Source organism: Pollicipes pollicipes, unplaced genomic scaffold, assembly GCF_011947565.3.
Source record: "Pollicipes pollicipes isolate AB1234 unplaced genomic scaffold, Ppol_2.1 Scaffold_3447;HRSCAF=4054_pilon_pilon_pilon, whole genome shotgun sequence".
Taxonomy (NCBI): Eukaryota; Metazoa; Arthropoda; class Thecostraca; order Pollicipedomorpha; family Pollicipedidae; genus Pollicipes; species Pollicipes pollicipes.
In genome coordinates, this window is record NW_023596297.1 from 33,318,882 (window position 1) to 33,334,683 (window position 15,802).

At 47.7% G+C, this 15,802-nt stretch overlaps 1 long non-coding RNA gene across 1 annotated transcript; it reads right to left on the reverse strand.

Moving 5' to 3' along the window:
• Positions 1–452: 452 nt before the first annotated feature.
• LOC119091362 (uncharacterized) lies at positions 453–7,400 on the reverse strand. Its single transcript, XR_005093410.1, has 3 exons — positions 7,389–7,400; positions 6,098–6,170; positions 453–496 (listed from the first exon to the last, which is right to left on the reverse strand). It is a non-coding gene; the product is annotated as an uncharacterized LOC119091362 (long non-coding RNA).
• Positions 7,401–15,802: the final 8,402 nt, after the last annotated feature.

Below are 15,802 nucleotides of genomic sequence, written 5' to 3' on the forward strand. Positions count from 1 at the left end.
ACCCCGACTTTCCTGTACCGCGCGCTGAAAGACGTCTATGCCATTGCGGAAAACTAGATTGTACTCCTCGCCGACACCTGGCAGGTGGCGGCTTAAGCCGTATTGAAAGTGTCGCTCAGAGATGGCACCACCAGTCACGGGCTGGAAAAAAACCGGCAAGGTCAGCATTCATGTCGGGACGCAGAGAGAAACCAAGCTGCGTGCTGGACCTGTCGCAATCTCCATTATATGAAAAACCAAGAGCATTCGGCCAGACCGCGTAGTCAAATAAAACTCCCACGTTTGCTGGAGCAGCAACTTACCCCATGTTATTCTCTGCGTACAATCTCAAGGTATCCCTGCACGTACCTTACTCTGCTCCAGCGCCTCGGTATGACAGCCGCGACGTTGTCCTTCTCCAGCTCCATCAATGGCAGCGCGATAGCGTAAGACGGCCGCACGTCGAGGGTGTAAGCGCTTATGGGTCGTGAAGCTCTCAAACGGCACCAGCGCGCTCCTGTGGACAAATGACCGAACCGTGTGATGGGTGGACTCGCAGGCTGTATGTCAGGAACAGCCGATGTCAACAACTCCCTCGACAAAACTCTCGTCGTGAAATGCATCGTGTCTGGTACCACCAACGCGTGTTCAGTCGTTACAATCGTAGGGCTACAATTATACCCATGTCGCCTCAACGCTGTTGCACTGACTGTTTAAAACTGACTGACTGACTGACTGACTGTTTAAACTGGTCATGTTATCGTCCAGCGGCGTGTGCCATGAACACTATTTTGAAGAAGACTTGATGTAGCCGCTGCCACAATTCGCATGCTGCATAGTCACACATCCACGCTCGCAAAAGTATCGGCGGATTTCTTGACGGAATGCATGTGTATCTGTTGCTCATTTGGGCTCCTATTCCTGGTCAGCTGTGTCTCACAGCGAAACCGCAAAAGTGCAGGGCGGGCCAACAGTGCCGCAAACGTTTTTGAGGTGCGCCCAGCCACCTTCATGCTTGGAGCGCCAGGTAATGAATGTGTATTCCCACAAAACAAAACAACATTGCATGACATACGGACACAAAATAGCGGATCGAAGTAAACTGGATATGAAAGGCGTTATATAGTATAGCAAACCACACATGGTTACCAAAGATCAGTTACGTAAGTTACTTTTCATGCACCCGTCCATTAAAGATGTTTTAAGCTCGGAAACATCCACATATATCTACCAGTGCGTCGTGTTGTGCGCTGAAGAGGAGAATGCTGACAACAATCGGCGAGGAAGTCGCCGGAATGGGCATCTTCCGGCGGGAATAGGATAAAATCACGGCCATATTACGTACAAACGCAGTTGGTGCTATCGCTGCCCCACCTGTCATAACGCGTTCTCCAGCCGTGATTGTGCGGTGAGGAATGAGCGAGGTGATGTGGACGTGAACGTTACAGAGTTCTGTGATGAGCCACACCAGTTACGACTGGCACACATGCTCATGTCAAGGCTGGGCTCGCCGATGCGGGGCCCGCGTGCTTATTCCGAAGTTGTATTGCTTGAAAATTAGTCGGCTATCAGTCTGACCCAGGTTGATCAAGCCCCACAATTTCGATGAGACGAAATGAAAGGAACGATTTTCGTGTTAGATGTCCGTAACCACGCCTTTCGAAAAACGCCAGCATTTTGGCGCATACTGACCATACTGAACTGAACACCAGCCTGTATGGTCTGCATAACCGCGGTATTGGCTCTTGCCACCTCATGCTGGATTTAACACGGCTCCGAACAAAGGCGACAGCAGCCTCGGCCCGGCCATATATTGGGGCAGCTGCTGGGTGCTGTTACGATCGCACTGCCTCGCATGCGGCACGTTCGCCTAGACCGTACAGGTCGTTCCACGCCTTCATTTGCTCTGAAGATCGAGATATGACATCAAATCTTAACAAGGCTAAACAAACGCTGATTCATGGCCTGCGTTACAACGTGCGCGGATTACACAGTGCACAAGTCGACTCATGCCTAACCAACACGACTGTCTGTGACTTCCTCCGCCAAGCAGCTTCGGTTCCATGTCGCTGCGACGCCCGGATGGCGAGACCTGCGCCCGTTTGGCCCTGTGGTGTGCTGTGAACGCTTTTGACAACTAGCTTTGCGTTCCCAACGTTAATTCCCTTGGGAGGTCCTGTTCTGCCCCACATCACAACGCTATCGGAAAACCGAGCCAGACTAAACGGCTTGCCTGCAAGTCTCATCATTTATGCGGCGTGACTTGACCAGCCTCTTGATGCAGAATACTGCTTGCAGCTACTACCAGAGATCACCAAGATTTTAGATCTAGACAAAGTAGAGGCCAGATCGGGCTACTCAAGGTGGAAATTAGCTCATTGTTTTAGAAAGCCTTGGTCAGAGAGCCCCATTGTTTGCGATCAATGACTTACCCATTCATATGCATTTGTGAATGCATATGCGAAGCACCAAGAAACAAAAAAAAAACTCTGTGGCTACGGCGTTTTGCAGCACTTCTCTGACGACCTCACCGCCCATATAACCTGCGCTAAGCCTGTCGAAAAGAATTATAAAGTCACGCGTGAATGCAACCCGCTGGATATCTATCATATATGACTTTTAAATGTCAACGGGGTAAGAATATAAAGACTGGCGCTTCCTCACAGCACATCTTTCTCCAAATACTTCTGGAGGTATGACGCCAATGTCCAATACCATCATCAAAGCGTGTGACTTTTGCAAAGAGGTCATTCAGGGTTATGGCCAAATAAGGTGAAATCTGAAATCTGGCTTCCAACCAGTCTATCATATCATTTTATCAAATCATCTCGCAACTCAAAATAATTGGCTTGTGTTTATTACGATGAATGTGGTCATTACAATCACAAGGTCAACTCTTGAGAATCCTCAACAACGAGGTCAGTAGAACACTTGCATTACACCAGTACCGTCGTCATAAATGAAGATTGCAGGTGCTAGGTCATCCAACTTCAAGGTCATTGTAGGTACGCCGTGCCTCAAGATGAGATTGCAGTACCCGTGGACGCCCAAGGGCAAATCCAAAGAGGGGGGTATGGGGCAAAGCCCCCCCCCCCTTGGGCTCAGAACAGATTCATAGGCTTCAAGGGGCTCAAACTCGTCCGAACAGACGTTGTTTTTTTCATGCAAAACCCACAAGACCGGATGTCTTTGAGCTTCCAGGCGACCAAGAACAGTCGCAAGCGAAAGTGAAGGGTTTACGAGCAGACATAAACAATTCTTCAGTGACTGAGAGGGTGGTGATTGGGAGATCTTAAGATTCATTACGATGTCCAGACGCCCTACGCTGTTCCCGGGAGCCCTACATGTCCACTTGCTGGGTCAATCCAATCGCTAAGGATCGTTCCACATTGCCCTTGATTTCTTTGCATTTGCTCCTAGGGCACTGCGCTGTTGTCGGAGCGCTTTCTGCTGGCATGCAGGGCACCTTTATCGATCAGCGGCCTTCCACGGATTCTTTCCATTCACCCAAAAGGCTCTATACGCTATAACGCATGCGTGTAGAAAGGCTCTAAACACCCCACATGACAATCTGCCGGGTATTCTCGGCTGCCCATGGGCCGTGGTCGGCGTCGGCACCCTCACGACAAGCTCATGGGCCTTCCAACTTCATCTGTGGTCCTTCCAATTCTATGTCACTTGCCTCAGGCCGTACTTGGTGATGGGCTGATGTGTAGGAGTCCAATGTTTTTTTTTTGTTCGAGCGTTTTATGCTTGTTGAATTTGCTGTTATATTGTTATTGAAATCCTTTGCTTTGTTTTGGTTTTAAAAGCGCTGTGGGAGGGGAATTGAAAAGTGCGGGCATCAAATTATTGGTGTTGACAATTTGTCATGCTCATAATACTGCCATGAAATTACTATGCTTTAACACTCGCCCGGTTAGCCGGATAGACACCATTCGCTCGGGTGGGGGGTCAATTTGACCCGCCCCCCCTCTGAGATCTCGTGAACTAAGAAAGCTAGCGACACCAAATTTACAGGGTGTCTTGACCCACACGCGAACTCACTTAGGTTACGTTTCAGCTTCCTAGGTCATGACCTTCAGGTCGAATAAGGTCAAACAAGGTCAAATTCCAGGTTGGTCTCTAAGGCACCCCCAGAACCTAGGCAACTGTCTCTAAGCAAAAGGTCACAAGCCCACTTGAGGTAATTGACCTTGTTTGACCTTTTGAAGGTCACGGTGACCAAAGTGATACAAGACAGCTCTGCGTTTTCATTTGAATAAGCTACAAAGATTACCGCTAGGCAGTATGTTCCTACAACCAAACGTTCGACCCGGGACGTCTTAGGCCAATGGCCTGTTCTGACCTCTGAGAAGTCAATTGAAAATGTATAATGCAGTTCCTGCTGTCAATGAATTCGAAATGAGCACCAGACACTATTCCATACAGCAAGCCCTAGAGTAACAAATCAGGTTGGTTTTGAAATTGGTCTGACATCATACCTGACCTTATTTGCTCATTATTTGCTCGTTATTTGCTCATTCAATATTTGTGGTGCCTAGAAAGCATCTCAGATATGTATGTCTTCGTCAAACACTCCGTTGTTGTATCAGATTGAACGATTCCCTAGAAATTGCCTTCGCTGAAACCATGGGCTGACTTTGACCTGTCATAGGTCAGCGACCTTACAAGGTACATCTAAAATTTGTATGTCAAACGATCCGCTATGCAATTTTCTACAGCTATGCAAAATGTCGCACGACTACGCCGCGCCGTTCAAAAACCATTCTGGAAAGGCCCTCGGGGGGGGGGGCGTCAACTTGCCCCCCCCCCCACCCCCACCCGAGCGCGTGTTAATGTACTTAATGAGTGCGTGTTAATGTTTCACTTTAATGGCCTAAAATGTTAAAAAACACGAAATAGTTTTGTCAGGGTTCTGATATTACGTCCGTGCCAACTTGAAATAGATGTCTTTGTTTGCTGAAGCATCCGTCACGAGCTCATAAGTTCCCGTCCTTTGTGAATTGATTTTTCACTCCCACGCGGTCTTCTTGCGATGGAATTTTCACTCCCAACCTAGTTCAAAAGCGATTCTAGCTCCTCTGGTAATCCATGACTACAGGATAACGAATTCTCTGAGTGCCTCAACAGCTGAGAGCAGCTGTTGGCTACACGCCGATTAATTTGTACGCGCAATTTCCGAGCCCATTTTTAGCCATCGTCGACGTAGCATACGTCTTTTTCCGTTGCCTATTGAATTGTTGAACACGAGTTAAAATTGAGCATCACACTGTTAGGATAATCTGAATGCTAGATATTTTGTACCCGTTCATAAAAGCCAGCGCAAAAAAATGTGCATTAGTCATCGGCCATCAGTTCACCACATCGACTAGCTGACTATTCGTAAATAAGCTAGGAATCAAGTTTATGCCTAATTTTAACGGCATTTAGCATCTAACTTTACTTCATGTTGCCATTTTCCGAAAAACCAAGTTAAGCATTGACAGGATCCACTATGACCTGGAGGAAATGGAAAAGCTCACTGTATGTTCATATGTAGTATGCGTAGTTTTCTAGGGCTGCGTACAATAAGATGGGTTCTTGCATGCCAAATAGCAGATATAGGAATCTTAAAATTGAACGGTCGGAATACGAGCATCCTTTATGAGGTCTCAACCCTAGAGGAGCCCCATCGTGTTTCGTGCCCCTCCACTTCACGAGACCCTGGATCCGCCCCAGTGGACGCCTCTACACCCAGCGTGACCTAGGGCCTCCCATTACGACAGCAGACCCTACACCACGCCAGCAACATGCCAGTGGTGGACGCTTTAACTTCAGTCAACCTTGATCTGTGGACATATGAAAAGCACGAAGATGTGTTCAAAACGTGGTTTTACCCGCTATGATCCGATCTAACTACTGAAATGTTGAAACCGCCCGAAAACCCGACAACGTTAATATGCAAATTCCATGCAAAGCCACCACCCAGTTGTCAACACTTGCATCGGCACGTGCGGTGTGAAGTCAACAGGGCCATCCTCTCAACCACCGCCCAACCCTCACCCCCCACACTCTACGGCAGGTGGTAAGACCGCAGAAGCTGTCGAAGGTGGCGAGAGGGCAGATTCTAACTTACATATCCTGAAACTTGACGCGATTGAAATCGTTGGCTCCATCCGGCTCTCCATTGAAAGTCATTTGCGGGTAACCTGCGGATTAATGGACAGTTATTGTACAGGTCATCATGCAAGAACACAACATCTACAGTCATTACAAGCAGTACACATTTACATACGTCTGTGTGGTCAGTTGAATACCACGACGCTCGTATGTGCGTGTGTGGTGTGTGGGGGGGGGGGGGGTACAACTTGGCCCCAATATATCAAAAATCGAGGAAGTTTGAACCACCAAATTCACAGGATATATAGACCTGTATGTAAACTCACACGCGTCCAATTTTGAGGCACCTAGGTCATGCCCTTCGGACCAAATAGGATAAAGCAAAGTCAACCTTCCAATTGATGGCAAAGCTTACCCAGCCCTCGTTACGCAATCCTCTTTAACCTAGATAATCTTTAAGAGAAATGTCACTGATGTTCGTTTCAGATTAGTGACCTTATTTGCACTTCAGAAGGTCACAGTGGCCAAAAATCGTGAGTTTTGATTTTTGGAATTCCAACAAGTGTCAAGGACTACGCTAGACGATATGCTCCTAAAAACAAAAGGTTGATCGAGGTTATTCCAGGTCACTGAACTCTACGCACCTCAATGATGTTCAAATAAAACATATTTTGACCTCCCTGTGATCAAGAATTCAAAATGAGCGTCAAGACTACATCAAAAAGCGACATCTCTAGTAAAATGTAGTTCGGCTTTGACCTCGGTCCGACCTTTATACCTGACACAAGATCAACTGAAAAGAAAATATGGTATCCAAATGCTGGTTGTCTAGGAACCGTCTCAAAGATGTTAAGCCCCGACTAACACTACGTTCCCGCATCAGACTGAACAATCACCTGGGAATTCCTTCCACTGACAGCCATGGCCTGAATTTGACCTACCATAGGTCAGCGACCTTACAAGGTTACACGAACATTTTTAACACGAAAAGATCGGATATTTCATTAATTACGACCCTGCAAAGTTTGGCGTGTAAAAATCTTGGGTCTTGACGGTAGATAAGCCTCACTACGCCAGCTCTTGACGAAAGTCATCATCAGTGATGAGGAATGGAGGCCCGGCTTGGTAAAACACAGAACCAGGGACGCCAGAGGATATCCGGTACGGTTAGACCTTACTGGGCACGGATTTGGAATCACTTCATCCGTGTGCGAGGACATGCAAACATTAAATCCCTATCCGCACAAGACACACTGTACGGTGCAAGTTCAATATTTGAACAATCCAAAGCACGCGTAAAACACTACCATCACTGAGAAAGGAGGCGACGGATAACTAGCAACAGAACGAATACCCAGTCCAAGGCAGCAAGCTTCTTATAATGTAAACAGAAAGCTCATGACATCACCTATCGTTCTCACAGCCTGCGTTGCCATCTGAAATCAATCACGACAAAATTGTGAGGAAGGGTAGGATCAACACATCAGAACCGTTTTCGTTGACAGCAAGGCTTCAGGTTTTCTTCCCGTGTCAAACGCAGCTTCCATGACATCAGTGAAAGACCCAGCGAAAAGTCAGGTAGCGGTCACAATGGGCCAAAGGCCGTTAATACTCCGGCAAATCACGGTAGCCCCTCCCGTCGCCATGTTACACGGTGTCGCCTCCTTCGCACCCTGGCAGGGAGGTCGGGCACGGCATGAAATCGAGCTCAGCACATTTAATGTCGTCGCAGGCACGCAAGACTATTTGCATGGCGTATGACACATCGCACACTTCAATATCCTTATTTTAGCACGCAGAGTTTGATTATTTCATGCCGACAGTTCTTTACAAGCACACTGATATCTGTACCAGTCCAATGGTAGAGCATGTGTTCCTGGCTCCCCACTCCACCCTAACCCGATTCCGTAACGACCCACAGCAGTTGCACCACAAAATGCTGCATTTGACTGGACTCTGCTGTGTTCAGCTGTGTGCGGTTATCGGCTGCCACAGAGCACATTTTTTGGGGCTTGTTGGCAGCGTACGCACCAGGTGATGAAAGCTCCACACACAGAGCCCGATAACCATTGGACAGTGTTCAACACGCACGTTACAGATAAGCGGCATACGGTTCGGGTGGTAGAGGCAAGAGTCAATGCGATGGTTCGTGCTGTGCTTGCGCTGAACCCATGACAAGTCAATGCTGCAGCGGTCCGCACAGAGGGCTGGTACCAGCACCGACGCCAAACTCCAATATATTCAAAGCGCTACCTGGCGTCGGCACAATAACCGACATTGCCAGTGCAAGCACCCCTCTGGCACTACCGTCACTGAAACGCTACCGGGTGTTGATCCCCCCTCCCCCCTGCCACGCACTACTAGTACCGCGAACCCAATACAGTCCACTATTGTAGGTATAATTCGCCTCCGTGGTCTGGAAGAAGATTGCGGATCCATTAGCAGCGGTACTGGGCGCGAGTCTGAGAGCAGACGCATCGCACGGCTGGTCGGGAAAGGTCGGCTAGCAGCTGGCCAGCGAGGGTAGGCCCAGGCTCGGGGTGGCCGCGCCGCCGTACTGTGTAACGCGCTGACTCTTGCACGGACCGATTCGGCGAAGACTATCTTATCAGCTGCGCCGGGCGTTACAACTGAGGTGGAGGAATGCTACAACCTTTGATTGGCAGTTTGAATCCAGGCCATCAGTGCAAACCGTTCGCAATGAACTTTTCAATACATGACGGTACAGGCGCCGTTACCTCTTGCGTAACCCTACCAGCCTCAAATATTAATAACCGTTTTGCTACAATTTTGTGGAAAAAGAAGCCTGCACCCGCTGAGAGATAGGGCGCTACATGTACTCCGCCCTTTATAAACTGCACCTCAGGTGCACGAGACTACGAGCATGCACAAGTGTGGCCTGGCAGGCGCAGTCCATCCGTAGGCTTGGCATGGTTTGCATGCTGGCCCAGCATTAGTACCGGGCGCATACATTAGGGCATCGAGTGTACACAGGGCCATCACTAGCCTACACGGAGAAGGGTGAGCCTATCTCTCATCTCATTCGCTTATAACGGCACTTTTAACAGGTGTCCAGCTGTCAGTCCGAACACCGTGGCTGGGACGTCCGCCACATGCTTGGTGCCGGCTCCTGGCACTCTGGTTCGGCTAAATTCATCACATCACCGAGGAGACTGGCTCAGACTCGGGCTCAGCATTTCAACAGGCTGTGATCTTAAACCAGAGCGCTGAATCGGGCCTTGCTAATGCCAGCCTTAGGCTCTTGATTGAAAAACTTGAGGCTCAATGATGCCACAGCATCACGGGTCTCGGAATCGGACATGAGGTATGTATGTGATGAGATGCTCCTGGAAACAAACCATATTCTTGCACTCGCCGATATCAATCTAGGGTATGGGGAAGACAATTGCTATGGTCGACAGCCTTCAGGCATTAACTATCGTAGGACCATCCGGACCTCGTTTGCCAACTTGAACATCGATGGAGACGCACGAGAGCTGAACTGTCGCAGTTTACCAACCATTGACTACAGCACGCAGTTGCAGCGTCAACTTCAGGTGGCATCGCAGTGGGAGCGGAGTCGGCATTTAAAAGAGGAACAGTTGGGTCGCTGTAAAGGTCAAGGGGCGCCTCAGAAAGTGGAGGAGGGAGCAAACTGACTTTGGAGTACATTATTTTCCTCGCGTCGCCATTTTCACACGTTATAGGGATAATGCTTAGCATTCTCGGTCAGTGTGGGGGGGATATGGCACTCACCAAATCCCCCCCCGTTCATACATAGTATGACGCTGTAAGGGCCGCGCTTTTTCAATGTTACAGGCCATGATGGCGACTATCGGTTGTTACAATCATGAGATCATTGCATTGTTAGAAAAAGACATGCGATGCATTCAAGTGACTCCACTGCATACCAGCTAGACATTATTCTCAAAATGCCTAAACAAGACAGGACTCCAAACAGTGGCCCATCTCCTTGCGTCTTTTCGGACGGCCTAAGTGGAACTTAGTTTTTTCGCCCGACAAAGATTGCAGATAAAACCATTGTGAGCTGCCAGGAGCTGACTTCACGAAAATGACCCAAGGACAATACCAGTGGATTTCAAGTTATATGCATTGAGATGATAGGCCCAACAAAACTAAAATCATTGGGGGCTCGCCGCACCCCCCCCCCCCCCCTGCCCCTGCCAACCCACAGCATGCAGCATGACATCCTGGGGCCTATTGTTGGTGTAAAACCTATTGGCAGTGTGATTTTGTGTGCCTGTGGAGATAGTCCTTTAAGTTTGACATTAAGTTTTCCATTAAACTTTAAAGAGTTAAGTACAGCCAAACCTACTTTGATCTTTTCACAATTCCTAACAAAAGCAGAGAGAAGACGAACAAAAAAATTAGCGTTTTCTCCACGGATTGCAAAGCGACCATTTGGATCAAGCTGAAGATGTGATAGAGGCTACCGCTGGGGCGGACTTAAGTTCCGCTCTCTGCTGGGGCCGGTGCAGCCTTGAGGCCAGTCAGTCACCATGTCATGCGGTCATAAAACTGGAACGGAGCCTTATTGCGACATCAGGCCGTGCGCTATCGTCGCCTCCACCTGAGTCAAGTTGAAAAAGTCGGCCTTTTTGCACATCAACGTCGACAGAGCTAGAACATGACTTGGCACGCTTTCAGCGAAACGAGATTTCATACCTGGCGTGCCTAGCGATCGATTGTAAAAGTCTAGAATCCAATGTTTGTCTGCATGTATGTATGACGAAGCCTTCGAGTGAGGTATGCCAACGCGCGCTGACGGATCGCACCAGGAATGACACGATGTTGTGCGCCAGCTCTGCGGACGGACTGCCGTGCCGGTCTCGAATTGATCGGTGGCGCGTGGCGCGCTGCGTACCGTTCGCCGGGCCTCCACAGAGTTCACGTGATCAGGATTACAGAATGTCCATAGCCACGTGTAGCCACGTGCAAAGAATTGGGGCCTCTCAGTGCCGTAAACAGTGAGCTAGCCCACTGAAGTTCAGTAAGTGGAGAGACAGTTACCGGAGCTATCTGACAGTACTCAAGTGAAGATGTTTCATGTGAGATGCTGCTGCATAGTGCACAGATTTAACCTTTGCACCCCTTTTCTTTGCAGCCCAATGACAGATGCTCAGGGGGCACAGTCTGGTGTGGGAACAAGCTTACAGATGGATGGGTGGCTTGGTGATCAGTTTCTAAAGAATCCAGCCAGTAAGGGCTGCACTGCACATGTGGGAGGTGACCAAAACATGCTACCTCTTTGTCATTTTCACCAACTCATGACTGCCAGAATGGTGAAATTTGGCAGGTAGAACTGTGGCATGCATATCAGTCAATGCTTGACTGTTATGGGACTAGATAGCTTCCAATTATGGCCTAAGGGGTTCTCAAGATCAAGGTGCACCCCTCTGCCGTGAGAAGGGGCTCTCAATTAGTAGCCTTAGAATATACACCATCCAAACTTTATGCATATCTTCTCAGACACAACAGCTGCCTGCCTGCACCCAGACTGAGGTGATCAAAGTCTACATGTGACCTGTGTGCAAGTTGAACAAAATTGACCTGGGGTTCTTCAAGTTACTTAAGTCATGACCTTCAGACTAGAAAATTGGTAGATAGAGAAATCCTCTCACACACACAGCATCCAATCATGCCACATTCAACTTCCAGGTGTTATAGGGGGACACATGCATCACATGTGTATAGTGTGGTGTGTGTAGTATGTGTCCATCGCAACAAACACTAAAAATGCCTGGATATAGCACCACAATCACTTTGAGTGATGCAAAAAATATCTTAAGATCATTTTTTCTGCATGCTGAGTCAGAAGTTCACATTTTGGAGCATCATTGCAATTCAGTATGTCAAGAAGTAATAGTTAAATGATGTTGTTAGGCAAGTACAGGCAATATAAAAAACAACCATTTTCAACTTGTGCTTGTAGCCTAAATTTTCTGATATAAACACACACACCTTGACATCTTGACTTTTGTCAATATGAACAATGCTTGCCTAATGGCATCATAATGAGAACTTGCAGCTTATCAATGAGTCTTTCTTGTTAGAAAAATTGCAGCAAGCTCTGTAGTCCACACACAAAATTAATATATATGACATACACCAGTCACTTCCTGAGCATCATTACTTCCTTGACACAACATATTCCAAGGGATTTCACAACCAAGGTGCATTTAAACTTTGAAGAATAACAGCAAAAACCCAAATGCACAACCACAGCAGGCTCCAGCCTGCTACCCTCCACACAACATCAGAAACATGGAGGCGCCGATATGTATTTGGCCATACCGAATATCTTTACAGATGCACCACATATTCCTGCATCCTTGTTCCAACTCTAACTAACCAAGCATCATAATAAACCATGTTGAACTTGTGCCCAAGCATTTTGATCACTTTCCTGTGTCACCAAGCTGGGCACATGGGCACAGGATGTTTAAGTTAGCATGCTTTTGAACAATATAACCAGTTTTTTGTTGTTGTCTGTATCACAGTGTTATAAATCCATACCAAAACCTGAGGTTGTGAAACCATTTTATCCCCCTCCCCCTTCCCTCCCTCCATTTAAACATTTCACCATCTAGCTCCAGTGGGCTGCTTGTGTGCCGTAAACACAAACAGCAAAAGCATTCGCAGTCTGAAATGCTTTAAGGATAATAATTTTTCACGAAACACATGCTTCCAATTGCATATTGACATACCTAGCCGCGAACGCCCATCCAGCGACCCTCCTCCTCGCTGCCCACATCAAACTGCTATGACGTTTCTCAAGGACAGCAAAACAAATCAATATCGAAACACCTGCGCCAGTTTCCCCTCAAACTTAGAGCTCCCAAGTTGTTTCAGCATACGCCGCGTCAACACATCATCGAGAGTATTTAGTACAGATTCGTACTAAGAGATAATCTATTATGGCAAAGATGATAATAATGTACGACGTCCCATACTGAATCTTCCCATAATTTGACTGTTTGGTTACCGGACCGGGAGCCTGATGAGACCGGGACCTACTGGCCTAGTGGCATTTCACGATTCCGGATCACCATAAGTTAAGGTAAGGTAAGGTAAGAGGGGAACCCTATTTAGTACCAATTCATACTAAAAGTGGCGGAGTTTAGCACGTACAGATGCTAAACAGGGCAGCCCGGTAAGCCAGGGCTGAACAGAGGGAATGAGGCTGTTTAGAGATGTTATGTCAGCTACGATGACCGCGCATGTATATTGAGGCCGTCCATATATTTTGATACGCATGGAAGAGATTTGGCGCGTGTGGTTGCAAGCAGGGACACAACTTTGGTCAGAGCACGAAATGCACATGGAGCTCACAATACCCGCGAGCATTGCCAAACAGTACATCTACTGGATGCTTGTGATCACCGTAGCGCGCTCACTGGGGTACTTGAACGGTTCCGGGATCCGCCCACGATTCTCGTTTTTTCGGAGAAGGCCTCCCTCTGCTGCGACCTCAGGGGACCTCAGGGAGCATCGGCGGCAGCTTCTCCCATCTAACACACACCGCATCGAGGACAGAAGCCTTCCCTTTCTCCGGACATCATCACTCATTCCCGAGACAACGATCACCTCAGCTCCACCCAGCGCCACTTCAACAGACCATACAAAAAAACACGTGTCACAACTGAGTGTGCTTTCAGCATGCCGAAAAACAAACTGCGCGCGCAGTAGTGGCGTCGGTGTCGCGGATGATGTGTGTGTGCGGCGCTCTGGAGCCCGCCATCGTAATTATAAAAAAGTTCGGAGGTAAGAGCACGAATCTACCTGTTTTGTGATTATTTACGATATGTCCTGCCTTAAACACGACGAATGGTGCACAATGATTTTTCCAACGTTAGGTAGGAAAGTACACCCTGATCTAATTAATCGTAAAACGGGTCATCCATGCTCTTCCCTTGGCACTTAACTAATCACCATACCGAACATCCGACCGCCGCAAACACACAGCAACCGCGACACCAGCGCCATTACTGCGCGCGGTCACAACATTACTGCGTATCAAGCAGCACCAAGAACCATTTAGGTTAGGTTCGGCTCGGTTCGGTTCGGTGGGTGGTTGGTTAGGTTCGGTTAGGTTAAGTTAGGTTAGGTTAGGTCAGGTCAGGTTAGGTTAGGTTGTTGGTTAGGTTAGGTTAGCTTAGCTTAGCTTAGCTTAGCTTAGCTTAGGCTGGTCTATTCTCGGTTAGATTAGGTTAGGTTAGGTTAGGTTAGGTGGTTGGTTGGTGGTTGGTTGGTTGGTGGTTGGTGGTTGGTTGGTTGGTGGTTGGTTGGTGGTTGGTTGGTTGGTTGGTCGGTTGGGTTGGTTGGTTGATTGGTTGGTTGGTTGGTTGGTGGTTGGTTAGGTTAGGTTAGGGTAGGTAGGGTAGGCAGGGTAGGTTAGGTTAGGTTAGGTTAGGTTAGGTTAGGTTAAGTTAAGTAAGTTAAGTTAAGTTAAGTTAAGTTAAGTTAAGTTAAGTTAAGTTAAGAAGGTTAGGTTAGGTTAGGTTAGGTTAGGTAAGGTAAGGTAAGGTTAGGTTACATTAGGTTAGGTCAGGCTAGTTTAGGCTATGTTCCGGACTATTCTTCGGTTCGGTTCGGTGGGTTAGGTTAGGTTAGGTTAGGTTAGGTTGGGTTGGGTGGGTTGGTTGGGTTGGGTTGGGTTGGCTTGGTTGGGTTGGGTTAGGTTAGGTTAGGTTAGGTTAGGTTAGGTTAGGTTAGGTTAGGTTAGGTTAGGTTAGGTTAGGTTAGGTTAGGTTAGGTTAGGTTAGGTTAGGATATGTTCTGGACTTTTCTGGCCTGTGCGTTTCATAAACGTACCTAAACGCGGTGAGAAACTATTTTCATTGCATTATTATGTTACCTTGGTCCTGCACATTTTTTAAGGTTCTTGATAAGCAGAAATATTGTAATTACGCCACGACAACGCAGGAACGGCGCTGTTGAGTCGAGGCGGTGCGGTGCGTGCGGCGCTCGGGGGCTCGCTATCGTAGGTATTACAATTCGAAGGTAGGAGCATGATTGTACCTGTTTTGAGATGATTTACGATATGTTCCGCCTTAAACACGACGAATGGTGTACAATGATTTTTTCTAACGTTAGGTAGCCAAGGTACACCTATACTATAATTTTAATGCCGCATAACAATCATGCTTACAGGTTACACAGCTGCGAGTTTGTTTACCAACCCAATTCAAATTCAAAATAACCAATCAGATCTATGAAACAAACCAGCTTGCATTACAGAAATACTTTTACTGATATAATGCAGTAACACTTGGACAACAGAGTTAAGTAAGACATGCATATGTGTGCATTTGCGATGAAATCACTAAGCAGGCAATGACTGCTGACATCAGTGTACCTACTGCGCCTCGGCCAGGTATGCCGTCACCTGCAACCCCTGAAGAACTATCATAAAGGGAAATTAAATAAGTCTGACTAATGCATTTTTCAACCACAGTAGTAACTTACTCCATGGCAATAGCGGAGCTCACAAATGTCAGATCTATGGGGCCGAGGAAGCCCCCGCACCCACCACACCCCACCGCAAACGCGTCGTTAGCGTTGTTATGCGTTGCTATGTAAATAACCACGAGCTACGAACTTGCTTTGCCTCTCGGCCAAGTAAGGAATGTGCTTGGGTCGTGACGTCATAGGTAAGTAGGTAGCTACGTCATCCACCGACTGGGCTTACTCGAAGTAA